Source organism: Syngnathoides biaculeatus, chromosome 16 (genome assembly GCF_019802595.1).
Source record: "Syngnathoides biaculeatus isolate LvHL_M chromosome 16, ASM1980259v1, whole genome shotgun sequence".
In the NCBI taxonomy this organism is placed as follows: domain Eukaryota; kingdom Metazoa; phylum Chordata; class Actinopteri; order Syngnathiformes; family Syngnathidae; genus Syngnathoides; species Syngnathoides biaculeatus.
The window spans coordinates 19,449,142-19,463,380 of NC_084655.1; the positions used below are offsets into that span (position 1 = coordinate 19,449,142).

Sequence of the window (14,239 nt, forward strand, 5' to 3'; positions counted from 1 at the left end):
TTAGTTCTGTAGGACCCATTATTAGCTAGTAAGTGGAAAAACTCACTTATTTGCACATTTTTCTTCTATTTCTAAAATGCATTGAGATGGTTCCAAAGCCCAGGGTAATAGGAAAAGTAGTAATCAGTGTCAAGGAAGTAAATATCTGGACTGAGAGACCCACATTTTTGTATTGTATGTTAGTTAGTTAGTTGGTTAGTGTATTTTCCGCACTATAAAGCGCATCGCATTATAAGGGGCATAGAATAGACGTCACAGTAGAGGCTGGGGTTACGTTATGCATCCATTAGATGGAGCTTCACTAAAGGCACATATATAAGGCACACCGGATTATAAGGCGGACCATCGGCTTTTGGGTGCGCCTTATAGTGCGGAAAATACGGTAGTTAGATAGTTAGTTACAGAGAGTGGTCAAAATAATCTGTAAACGTTTCATTTTTATTGTTGTAACATGATCATTTGTGTTTTTTACTATTGATAAAGGCCACTATAAAATTTGGCTGTAAGTTCCTGGCAGTTTTCGCTATTCACGGCAGTGCTTTGTCCCTATCCCCCATTATTTGCGTGAATACCAACATCTGCAGTCTACTGCCTTGGTCAAGCAGCATGTTGTTCATTTCCTATAACCACAACAATTATGTTTGTGATCACCAAGTGACTCAGTGATTAGCATAAGCGCAACAGGAGCTGCCTTGTGTCCTGTACTGTATTCCGTGCGCAATTATACAAACTCTCTCTGTGGAAATGTACCAAACTGTATTTACGAAAGGTCATTCACCTCTCTGAGTTTCAACAACTGCATGTTTATGATTACCAGGCGATGATTTATATTATTTCATCTTAAGCAACTTGTATTCCTCTGCAAATATGCTAGAAAAGCATCTCAGGGTTTCACAAAAGTACAACTTTGATAGCATTTGCTCAAAAACACCATCGCCTGCCCTTTTAGAGCCAGCATTTAAAAGCTTTAACCGCGCTCCCGTCGTTCTGCTCACGGTGCCTGATGATTGGCACACAGTAATCGCATACAGGTGCATCGGAATGAAAGAGTCAGTCCACGTAGCACTCTTAAGCTCACGTTTAAAATAAAAGCCAGACCCCCAAATTCCTCCTGGGTTCTAACTGCGTTCATTCCAAGGTGGATCCCTGAAAAGGTTAAGAGTCACATTCTAAGAGCAGGTACGCATCAGTCTTGGCCTGGTCGGCTCGCGCACAAAACAGGTTAGTGAAGTTTGCTGAGCAAACTATTAGGTTTGGCTTCTGTCAGAATGATGGAGTTTTTATCCTGGTAGTAAAACATCTTGGTCATGGCCATGGCATTTGAAGCGTAAAGCACCTGGATACAATTTAGTTGAAGATAAGAACCTAAAAATGTACGAGTGGAAACTCCAAAGTCCAATTTTCCAGGAGACTATCAGAAGGGAAGATGTATTTTCGAGGCATCGACAAAGTTCTAGCTAGCTTTCTGCAAGTCACAATCAGGGCAACAAACAAAGACACTGGGGGGGGGTCTTCATGCCAGGGGCCCAAGAGTGTTGTTGGGTGCCATTTTAACCCAAAAAAAAAAAAGCTTCATGCTGGATCTCCACAACTAAGTACTACTACATTTCCACATTTTCAGAAATTGTCTGAAAATATAAACAATACAGTATTTCAAAAGTAATTTCTCCATTTATTTTGAAGGGTCTCTAAATTTTAGATTAAGCTCTATTTAAATCTTGAGAAGAGGCATGGTGGATCAGCTGGTAAAGTGTTGGTCTCACAGTTCTGAGGTCCCGGGTTCGATTCCGGCCCCGCCTGTGTGGAGTTTGCATGTTCTCCCCGTCCCTGCGTGGGTTTCCTCCGGGCACTCTAGTTCCTTCCCACATCACAAAAACATGCAACATTAATTGGACACTCTAAATTGCCCCTAGGTGTGATTGTGAGCACGGCTGTTGTTCAGGGTGTACCCCGCCTCCTGCACATTGACACCTGGGATAGGCTCCAGCACTCCCGGCGACCCTCGTGAGAATAAGCCCCGAAGAAAATGGATGGATGGATGGATGTTGAGAAGATTTCTTGGCAGCCTGTTGAAGTAGGATAGCAGTTATGAGGTTCTGGGTTTTAAGCTTCCTCCCACATTCCAGTGCTAGATTCACAGAAGACTAAATTGTCCGTAGGTGTGAATGTGAGTGTGAATGGTTGTTTGTCTATATGTGCTTTTGGCTGGCAACCAGTCCAGGGAGTATCTTGCTTTCTTCTCGACCAGAGTCAGCTGAGATAGTTTTGAGTTCACGCGCTGACAAACGCTGCACTGAATGGACGGAATGTTGCTTAAAAACCTCACCTGGTGACCGGAAAACACATTTCTTTTTCCATCTTTTCCTCTGGGAGAAACCGTTTGGGAAGCACAAGCAAATCATAACTTGACACGGGTTTCCCAATAGATCATGTTCGACCTTACGAGCTTCTACTGGGTTTTTCATGACAAAAGCTGAAATGTGCAAAACCAAAGCTACAAAAAAGACTATTGTGGGGAGAGACACATGCTTGAAAGAATCTTCAACTTTTTTTTTTTTGATTGCCAAGTCTTCAAACTCAACTCCCATCACATCCCATGTAAACCTGTGCGAATGCTGGGAAAGCCAGAAGAAAATCCCCGTGGGCCCTTCAGCGCTCTTTGAAGCGGCACTCCACGCGCCTGCCCGCTATTCATTGCACTACTACCAACAACTTTAGATGAGATAACATAACTTCACATTCCAGAGAGCCGGTTAACACAGACTAGTCCACCTTGGTTGACCGAGGTCACAGTTTTGGTACAAATACAAGAGGACAACACTTGCGTGGTCCTGGTAGCTGAATGAGGCTGGGAAGCAACAAAGTTACGTCCACTAAATCCCGAAGTTGCGCTCTTTTTTTGTGTGTGTAAGCATCAACCACATAGGGCCGTCAGTTATGGGATCATGAATGAAACAGGATATGGTCAGTTCTGTACTATAAACACATACAACCATTTCGAGAAGCAAAACAAGAAGTGTTTCTTATTAAGCTATGCGTCATTTACAGGACAAAGGCAATACACACAATGCGAATCCATGATGGTCAACACCCACGTTTGAGGCTTCTAAGCATGAAAGGCAAGTTCAGCTCGCTAGTAATTTTCAAATTCATTTCCCAGATGTGGAAGCACCAAAAGCGGAGCCGCTTTGATTGACAGAAGCTTGAGCACATCCTGATCCGCAGGTTGAAACGGGGCTTTAACTACTGTACGGAAAACCGGAGCTAAGTCTGCCCTTGAGGTGTGCTAAATAATCATCTGTCACCAAAGCCCCGAGGTCAGGAAATTGTTGTAGTACGTATACCGACACTGGAGCCCACCAACAGTAGCTTGGGCGGAAGAGAGTTCAAGGTGTTATGGGACAAACCGGGACGTCTCCAGTTAGTCCACGCTGGTCAAAAGTGAAGGGATAACCAACACAATTACTTTTAAGACAACACACATTGGATCTTTCCCGCTTCAGGTTACTAATAAATGAAGTGAACCCTGGTAAGCATTAACTGATCATTTTGCAATGTCACGGAATGTTATTGCGGCAGTAAATACTGCATCGTCTCAATAACGAAGAACTTGACTCAGCATCTTACTGCGCAACAATTGATTAAACCAAAACAGTGATGATTTTTGTTCAGGTATCCACAATGAGCTCTCATAAAGCTATTGTTTCAGATAAACATCACTATGTATTCCCTTTAACAGATCGTCAAATGACAGTTTTATTGATGGATCGCAAGATGTTTGCTTATTTAACTTGCCCCCATAAGAAGTTATTAAAAATCCATCCAAAAAAGTTAATTGATAACCACCACTAACAACACCATACCCAATAATAATAATAATAATTACGTTGTATTCAACGCACTCTACATTAACAGAAAAATGGAAAACATTTCATGTCGATATACATTTCTTCATTTTTTTGATAAGACAACCCTTTAAATAGACGTTTTTTTTTTTACATACCCATCCATCCATCTATCCATCCATTTTCTGAGCTGCTTATCAATTGGAGACTCAAAATTGCCCTTAGGTGTGATTGTGAATGCAAATTGTTGTTTGTTTCTCTATGCCTCGCGATTGGCTGGCAACCAGTTCATGGTGTACCTGCCTCCTGCCTGATGATAGCTGTGATAGGCTCGACCACTCCTGTGACCCTTGTGAGGATAAGTAGCTCAAATAATGAATGGCTGTAGCCATTATATATAGTGAAAACCCTGCAATACAAAATAAGACGTGGTTTTAAAAATGATGATATCACAACATGCCAAGTATTTTTTTTTTTTTTTAAGAACCAGAAATATTTTACTTTGTCAGTTGTTTATGTATCACATCCTACTAAACAGCGGCATGGTGGAGCAGCTGGAAAGCGTTGGCCTCACAGTTCTGAGGACCCGGGTTCAATTCCAGCCCTCCCTGTGTGGAGTTTTCCGGACACTCCGGTTTCCTCTGTAATCCCCAAAACATGCAACATTAATTGGACACTCTAAATCGCCCATAAATGTGATTGTGAGTGCGACTGTTTGTCTCTATGTGCCCTGCGATTGGCTGGCGACCAGTTCAGGGTGTACCCCGACTCCTGCCCGTTGACAGCTGGAATAGGTTCCAGCACTGCCGTGACCCTTGTGGGGATAAACGGCTATGAAAATGGATGGATGGATCCTACTAAACATCATTAGGATAGGTAGCATAATGATAATTTTATTTATAAACCATTAAGACAATTCAACAAAAACATAGCCTAAATTAGATTCAGTACATTATCTGCAATAGTGGGGGGGAAACAAAGCACTTTTCTCCGCGCCTGGCATACATCAGTTCCCAAACTCAGCGATTACGGCGACACCAAATGGTGTGGGACTCCTTCACACATGTCCCAAATTCCCAGATTTCAACAGACTGTAGCTTTCCCATAGCCCTAATTAACCCTCGAGTGGGCCTGACTCACGACGCGGGCTTACAAACACAGACGAAAATAGCCTCATGAGCTCACTGGCATGCCACAACTGTTACTGTTGTTGTTGTTGTTCTTGTTGCCGGGCAAAACTCAACGAACGTAATCAAATAGAGGAGTCTATCTGAATCATAAAATACTAAGTGGATTTTATAGATGACCCAGCAGTTTTCAACTTGACGTAAAGGATATCATAATAGCCCGGCACACGCTTCTGCTGACTCCAGGGGAAGGTTTGCACATGGCCAGTACTGACAGAATTCTGACGTTACATTATACGTATTGTGTGTTTTGCAGTTTCTGAGGTTTGAAAAAAAATATAGATAAATTACTGTTTCCAGGCCAGTACACGGAGTGTCCATTATAAATCTATATTTTTCAAGCTCACAAATATTAAAGAGTAGATAATTAGGGGGTAATAAGCTGTTGGAGCGTATAATTAGGGGCTCAAATTTTTTTGAACCCATATTTTGATTCAGGCTGAGGAAAAAGATGGTATCAACATTAGATGGAAAAAAAAAGACTGAACTCAACGACGTCAATCTGGCCAGCTGTAATCATAATACAAATAATTCCAAATGATCTTGTCTCGATTAAGATAAACTGGCGGATGATGACAAAATCATCCAATATGAAGTGATTTAGAAGTGTCCAGAATGACTCGTTTGCAAATGATCTCAACAACAGAATGTTAATTGGGGTCCAAAATATTTTCAGTCAGATTTGAGCTTTTTTTTTTTTTTTTCAAATTATGACAAAATACTGCCTGATGTGTGTATGATATTTATCCATCCATCCATTTTCTTAGACGCTTATCCTCACAAGGGTCGCGGGGAGTGCTGGAGCCTGTCCCAGCTGTCAACAGGCAGGAGGCGGGGTACACCCTGAACCTGTTGCCAGCCAATCGCAGGGCACGTAGAGACAAACAGCCGCACTCACAATCACACCTAGGGGCAATTTAGAGTGTCCAATTAATGTTACATGTTTTTGGGATGTGGGAGGACACTGGAGCGCCCGGAGAAAACCCAGGCAGGCACGGGGAGAACATGCAAACTCCACACAGGCGGGTCCAGGATCGAACCCGGGACCTCAGAACTGTGAGGCCAACGCTTTACCAGCTGAACCGGCATGCCGCCTATGATATTTATGTCATGTCATTATCCAAGCTGCTTATCCTCACAAGGATTGCAAGAAAGCTGGAGCTTATCCCAGTTAGCTTTGGGCGATTCGCAGGGCAGATATCAACACCTTCACTAAGCAGGAATCGATCCCACGCTGCCAGTACCAAAGGCAGGGGTGTGTACCACTACACCATCAGTGACATTATGATATTTATTGTAATGCTAATTTTGTTGCATTGTTATTGTCGATGATCAAACCTTCCCTCAATCAAACCGCTGTGACAGAAGTTAAGCAGTTAAGAGGTCAAAAAACGGAATGGCGTACCCAGTTTTAGCAACGCTGGGTAATCAGCTCCATTGAGTGGCCGAGGGTTCCAGTCTCAGACCACTGTCTTTTTAAATAAAGGTTGTGAAATCCCAAGTAAAGACTCAAACTTTGCTGACCATTGACACATTTTTGGGATGTTTTGTACCCAGAGGAAAAGATTATTTAGATCGTTGCAAAGCAGGAAACAACAGCAGTACGACTTCAGGCTCTCTGGAGAGATGTTTGGAACCCCCACATGGGAACTTTCCGTTGCATTCCAAATATCACATTAGAATTGTAGAAATGCGATATCTTTTTTGGAGGACGCAGACTAGACACACTTTTAATACACTGTCATCTCTCTGCTGCCAACCCATTCCCTGAGCCCGCTATGGGAAAGCGACAAAGTTCCCCCGATTACAGACATTTCCTTCCTGCGCCATACGCAACGATGCCAGGAATGGCTGCACTATTTACTCAGGCCCGGAGCGAGTCCAGTCCAGATCCCACACCCACATGGCATTTGCATCACGGTGTGCAAAGGCCACAGGCTTTCCTTGGGGGAGCGTTCCCTCACTGTCCGGACACACGAGAAAGAAAAAAAAACAAGAATCCTCTACTGATTGGTCAAAAACTTTAAGGTGATACTTCCATCTACTGAGATGAATCGACAGCAGTTTAGTGTACATCTCTGCTACCACACTCATGGAAAAGAGGAGGAAAGAGGAAAAAGTAAACTTGTATGCCAAAAAGTAATAGCATGCCAGTTAAAAGTTAAAAGGCATCCTGCACAAAGTCAACTGGCCTCGCCTTTCACTTCCTCCACTAATGCGTGAACCAACTCACTTAAAAACTGCCGTGCCTTTCATTTAAAAAATACCAGTTGGACTCTAGAAACAACAAGTGGGAACATTGAGGGTTGGAAAACAATTCCTAAGAGGACTTATTTGGTCCCGATGTGATCTTTACGGTCTCGGACACAGCACTGCGCCGCAGAATAGCTAAAAACGTCATCAATGTGAAACAAAAAAGAACAATGTGAAGCACCGTTAATGTGGTTTAGGATACGTCAACAATAAAAATGCATTTGTTTCATTTTAGGAGCTGCGCGAGCAAATAAAAGATGTGGGGGAGATAAAACATACGTAATACATGAAGTGATAAAAAAGAGAAAATAGCTACTCATAGTTGGCTTTTCTAAATGTTATGTAACATAAAGCAGTTATTACCAACAAATGTGCTGTAAGAGATGATGAGGTATACTGGAGGAAACTGTCCAATTTCATTTAATCTGTCAAAAACCCATTTATTGACTACAAATAATGCATCCTGTATTGCTTCAACTAACTAACTACTGATGGATTGTGACAGAATAATTTCTTGCTCGTCCACTAGATGGCAGAAAGAACATACTTATCACAACATAATATATCACCATTTTTTTGTGTCATTTTTGTTTGCTAGTGTGCTGTGAGATTTGTCTAATGTGAAATATGCGCTTTGGCTCAATAAAGGTTGGGAAGCAACGTTCAGGAAGTTTAAACATGATAAAACCTGGCCAACTGCTGCCCTCTTCTGTGAAATACTGAATGTGCAATTTTAGATTAAATGGTAATTTGCGACTGCGTTGGATTAGATTATATGATATCATACTAACACAGGGCAAGATAGCAACCCAAGTATGGAAAAATCAAACGAACAGAATCATCTTAACCAATTTGACAGTGGATTTATTTGTATATGTGGAAGAAAAGACACTTTACATTTCCATTGAAAATTGTGGAATTTTTGGAAATTTTAACATAGTTCTAAAGATATACTAAATGGGATGAACCTTTTTGAAGATGGAATGGTTTAAATTAATGCTCAAGAAGTGTGTTAGTTCTTTGTAAAACTGCTTTTCAGCATTCACACACTCCAGTGAAGGCAGAAAGTTAGACTGACGTCTTTAGGAACTTGAGCCAATCTATTCTCTCTAGTTGTGTGTTGTTAAATTCTATCCGAGTCAATGCCTTTTGATATCACCCTTTTCTTTGTCCTAAATATATAAAAGCTTTTTTTTATGAGGAAGATGATTTGATTTTAGCCTGCAATTGTCAAACAGGAATCTATCAAGATGTTCTTACATCTCCAACCATTTTATTAGACTGGGCCGTAATAAGGAGCACCTCCATTAAAATTCATATCTGCTAGACTTGTGAAAGGGGGTTGGACTTGAAAGTAGATTGAAACATGAACTAGCATCTCCAGACTAATCCAGACAAGATTTTAACATTATAAAGCCGATAATGCCCACTTTGATATTATCCAAGAGAAATACTGCATATGTACTAAATGTTTCTACTGTTGTGGTTCTACTGAAAGCTACTAAATGTAAATCTACGGTCCCGTCCAATTATAAGTCGTACTGCTTTCCCTAAATCATCATCCACAGGAAATTATAAACATATTAGGGGGCTTCAATTTTGCATAGTTTTCACAATTTGTATTAGGACTTACTTAGTTCACAGAGAAAACAAACATGCACACATATCGGCGGTGTAATTTTTAATATTTTGTCCCTCTTGTGTAGATTAATAAGAAAAAAGAACACCCCGTGTATGACGAGATCACAGCCACTTAAACTGCAGCATGATCTGTTTGACTGTCATTAATAGTCGTTTTAAACTTAACTAGTAAACGTAAAAACGCTCAAATGTCACATAAATCTTGCAATTTTCTGCTTGCTGTCTCATAAAATACATTATGTTTTATCTTTTCCAGTGTGTGTGTGTGCGCACACCGGGTTGTCAAAATTACATTCCTGTGCTTGTCAGACTTTGCATCAGGACCCCACCCCCCCACCCCCTCAAAAAAAAAAATATTGCGGTCTGAAAATAGGCCCGATCGAAGCTCCGTGTTTCACATTACATCGCGCACACTCGAGACCTCACCGGTGTCCTCTGTCACTTTTTGAGGCACTCCTCGCTTAGAGGACACCTTCCAAGGTCAAGCCCCATTTTCATCACTTCATCTGCATGATAGATTTGGTTGTGTGCAACCTCCCGTCTAAATTGGGGATTTTAGCAAGGATTTTCGACAATGGCGAGCAATTGTTTTATACTCTTAAGATCAATTTGAACATTCATTCGCTTTGTTTCAAAATGTAAGACCTTTTCAAACGTAATAAACATGCAATTATCGAGCACTTTCACAAATCCAACTGTAACAAAATAGTGTTTAAAAAAATCGATCACACACAAAAAAAGAAGTTATTGAAAGGATATAAAGTCAGTTGTGCAATGTCCAGAAAAAAAATTGTGTTTTTAAAGAAAAAAATTGTATACAAAGTTGCAATTTAGCCATTTACAAGAATAAAGTTTTAGATATTTGAGATGGAATGTAGATGATTAGAAAAAATAAATTACATGTTTCAAAATTGAAAAGGTGTACGTTTTGAGAAAAAAATCTCATATTTTAAGAATTTTTTAAAATTAATGTTAATTAGATCATTTATAATTTTTTTTATTTTCAAGAAAGAATTCATATGTTTTCTTCTTTGAAAACACTATTTTGGAAACAAAACAAGGACATCAAAGTAAGCGGTACTTCACATAATTCAAAGCGGATTACGTTGAAATTGTTTTTTTACAATTCACAGGATACTTAGTCGTGAGTTGAAATCCACACGTTGTTGGCTCAGATGTTGAGAATTTGATGACTGTTATGAAAGATGTCATAATTAAAGCGCGACTGAAATGTCCACACAGCAAATCCACAGGTGACCTTTGAAAGCGCAGCGGGGCCTTACCTCTCCGAGCCGTCAATCTCCTCGGAATGATGCTCAGCTGCGAGACCGGATCACGGAGGATCAGGCCCGTCTCGCTGCTCGTGGTCATCGCGGCGACTTCTTCTGTTACCATGACGATGTTCCCCCTGCACTCGGCCGTCTTTTTGATTGTGGGCGAACTGGAGAGGAAGACAAAAGGGAAAAATCTCAGCGCACGTAGCGTCGCCGGCAATCATACGTCCACAAATGATGCCGCTGGCTCCACGGAATGCGTGAGGCTCGTTTCATGTTCACTTCTCATCCGTCTGTGGTCACTCAACATTAAAGGGGACACATTGTGAATAATTGACATTTTCATGGCTTGTGTACAAATAGTTCTGTCTTTGAAGTGCCTGATTGTGAAATCAAACAACAAAGAAACCTCTTTTGTTTATCAGCCAATTTCTGAAAATCTGTAACAGTGCGGCTACGGTCATGGAAATTCTACCCGAGCCCAAACGGCTTTCTTTGATTATAACACGGCTGAGTAAAGTTCTGCCTCCATCAGTGAAACTGGAATTAAGTCTTGGGGGTGTACAACATGTGGTTCATCAGTGGTACCACTGAGTAGTCACTTTATCCTGCCACTGCTATAATAAAAAAAAAAAGCTGTATTGTGTATTTCCATGAGACAGACCCACCCAAAAACTGATCTTTAGGTAGTGCGACAAATGGATGAAAGGTACGCTGTATTTCTATATCCTTTCCCCGTTATTATAACAGAATGTCACCTTTTCATTAACACAACTGGTAACATCGTTATAAAAATTAAAAAAAGAGCACATCTGTGAGGAACAACCAATACGGCAGTTGCAGCTCATGTAAGTGGCTCGTGTCATTCAGCAGCCCGCCATCGAGCGCCCCAGAAAACCCTTTGAAAGTATGATGATAGAACACGATGCAGGACAATGGAGATGACATTTAAAAAGGGACGTGTTGACGTGTCGGCGTGCTCACGCCGGAGCCATCTTCTTCAGGCAGGAATTACACTTTGAATACTACGCTCAAAAACTGGATTATTTATTTTCATCAGAATCATCCACATCTGTACCACATTGTCTCACATTTGTATAAGATTAAATACGATGGAACAGTGTTTGTTTCCAGACTTTTCATGAGCTGACCTTCGAAAAATCTCGAGGCACACCAGCAAACAAAGTATACGTATTAAAATAAAAATCAGCTTGGGACAAAAAAAAAAACCAACAATATTTCTACCAGTTAAGTGAATTTCCTGCGCCACACAGTAGTGAAGCGTAAGTTTGATAGTATTGTTTTAGGGTGGCAAGGGACTGGTGAGCAGATCCACCTCACAGTTGTGAGGTTGCGGGTTGAAATCCTGCATCAAATCCAAGTACGTCAATTTTCTCCCACATTCCCAAAATGTACATTTACGTCAGGTTTATGGAAGACTCACACTGTGTCCTACAAATGTGAGCGCATGAATTTGTTATTTGTAAATATGTGCGCTGCGATTGGCGGGTGTACACCTCCTCTCACGCAAAGTAAGCTGGGTGGCAGTTGGCCAATAGGGGGCGCGAGGGTGCTGCACAACTACTCCTCAATGTGACATGAAATAATACTTAAATAATCCATCCATCAATTTTCTTTGTTGCTTATCCTCACAAGGGTCACAGGGAGTGCTGGAGCCTATCCCAGCCGTCAACGGGCAGGAGGCGGGGTACACCCTGAAGTGGTCGCCAGCCAATTGCAGGGCATATCGAGACAAACAGCTGCACTCACAATCACACCTTGGGGCAATTTAGAGAGTCCAACCAATGTTGCATGTGTTTTGGGATATGGGAGGAAACTGGAGTGCACGGAGAAAACCCACGTAGGCACGGGGAGAACATGCAAACTCCACACAGGTGGGTCCGGGATCGAATCCGGGACCTAAGAATTGGGAGAACGACGCTTTCCAGTTTTTTTTTTTTTGCAAATACACGTTGTCATACTGATACATAAAGCTACATATGGCATCGCATGTTGTTTATAGATTGATGTTTATCGACTCCAATACTTGTCACTGCAACTGATTAACTGAATGAAGATAAGCGTCATAGAAAATGTATGGATGGACGTTTTAGAGGTTTGTGAGACGAGGAGTGAAAAAACAAAGAAACATGTAGTTATTTATGGAGTGGATGTGTTTAATACTACCTACTATGACCCTATTCTGTAAATTAACACTTTTGAAGTCCTGCTTCCTGTCAACCATTTCTCCGCGCTGATATTTAAAGCGCCCGCTTTCAAAGAACAGATAAATATAGCGGTCCAAATGAGCAGAATTAGATTAGACCAGCTTTGAACGGAAGCAGACTTCAGCGCAGATCACAGGGAGTTATGAATATTCCGCATGTCGACGGCCGCGTCGGCATCAAAGTCTTTTGGAGCGTGTCACGCCGAGGTTGAACGTTCACGTTACTCACCCTGCGTTGTCTATACAGCCTTTCCGCCACCGTTGTGGACTACAATCTACATTGACAACAAACCGCAAAACATCTTTTACAGCTGTACAAAAGATACGCGTACAAGTCAATGATACAGTATTATGCATACAAATGAAGTGTCTCGGCGTTTTTCCCATTCAATGGGAAGCGATCGCGTGAAAATCCCCACACTCTGAGAGGATTTAATTACGCTCGCTCTCTCTTGGTGTCAGAGAAGAATTACAGCAACCCGGTCAGCCCACCTGATCCCGTGCCAAATAACGGTCAGGCGGGCATGTTTCACGCAGCTGCCAGGGTCTCGCTCCATTTTAATAGGAAATTGTACAAAAAAAGGATGATGTAACTTAAATGTGTACGTTAGTTGGAACATGCAATATTCCTTCGTTAATCTCGGCTGAACAGTAAATATTTTGTATTTAAAAAAAACACACAAGAAATCACGTGAAAAACATTAAATAGGGCGGGAAATGAACACGGCTCATCGTGTCCTCGTGATGATGTTAAATCGTAACTAAACTTACAAGTGCCGCAATTTCTAGCTTTTCGAGTTACACGTCGTTTCGTCAGGGTAAAGGTCACGCCAGTGAACTGCAACTCATTTCCACTTCAACTAGGCATGTCTCCGTCAATGATTCATTAGGGAAAACTGAGCCGACCGTGGTTGGAAGCGCTGCAAAATTCAACTAATTTGATCCTCCATGCTGCCGCCCTCATTACCAACTACTAAAAACATCCCCACGGAGGTAATTGGGGCGTAAACACAACCTCGACAGACTACCACGCTTCTCATTCACATAACAAAGTGGTCCTGGGTGAGCGCCGCTGACTCACAGTGCGCCGATAACGCTCCGTACGAGCGAGCTAGCTCGAGACGACAATGTCTGTTATTTGACCGTTACGCCGTCGAGAGCCGGGCTTCTCGCACTTGAAAGGAACTCGAAAAGTTTCCTCCTTCAGGGAGCGCAACTATTTATAGGACGCGTACGAGATGAAACGAGCCAAAAGTCCCCCGGTGGCCAATTGTAAATAAAAGTAGCCTCCCACTGCTAAGATGATAAAACATCAAAAACCAAAAACACACCAAAAAAAAAAAAAAAAACATTTCTCAAGCGGCAAATGGCAAGCATCAATTCACCAATCACAAAAAAAAAGCTTCCTCTAAAAATAAACTGCTGACAAGTTGTTCCCCCACCCCATTCTTTTTAGATGCATGGGTGTCAAAGTCCTTTCTTCTTAAAGATCAGACCGTTGACATGATCTCGTGTCTGTTCAACATCATTTGGGTATGTAAGGGCAATCAAATTGTAAATCTTGATCAAAATCCTCCCACCTAACAATAGCTGTAGTCATATGGACTTGAGGTATGGGGAATTTTCTTTCACTGGAACTCAATATACAGAACTATAAAGGTTCTGGCCACTGTAGTGGTCTTTCTGCTGTGCACACCTTGGCCACTTGGGGGCGTACAATACAGATATGAAGATGACTTTTGCAACTGACTCACAGACTTATTAGCAGTCATTTCTGTCTACATGTTTTGCTCCACTGTTTGTATTTGAATA

The 14,239-nt window shown here is 41.6% G+C and overlaps 1 protein-coding gene across 9 annotated transcripts in view; it reads right to left on the reverse strand.

The window, feature by feature from the left end:
• The window catches only part of mrtfbb (myocardin related transcription factor Bb), a 51,793-nt gene that overhangs the window by 17,651 nt on the left and 19,903 nt on the right, over window positions 1-14,239 (reverse strand). For 7 of the 9 annotated variants that reach the window (XM_061847372.1, XM_061847375.1, XM_061847374.1 and 4 more), the window contains one exon: window positions 10,210-10,367. The gene's annotated coding sequence lies outside the window, so the exon portion shown is untranslated. Of the gene's footprint in view, window positions 1-1,763; window positions 1,859-1,949; window positions 2,067-10,209; window positions 10,368-14,239 lie in introns of all 9 variants that reach the window. The other 2 variants (XM_061847370.1, XM_061847371.1) reach the window with 2 other exon arrangements.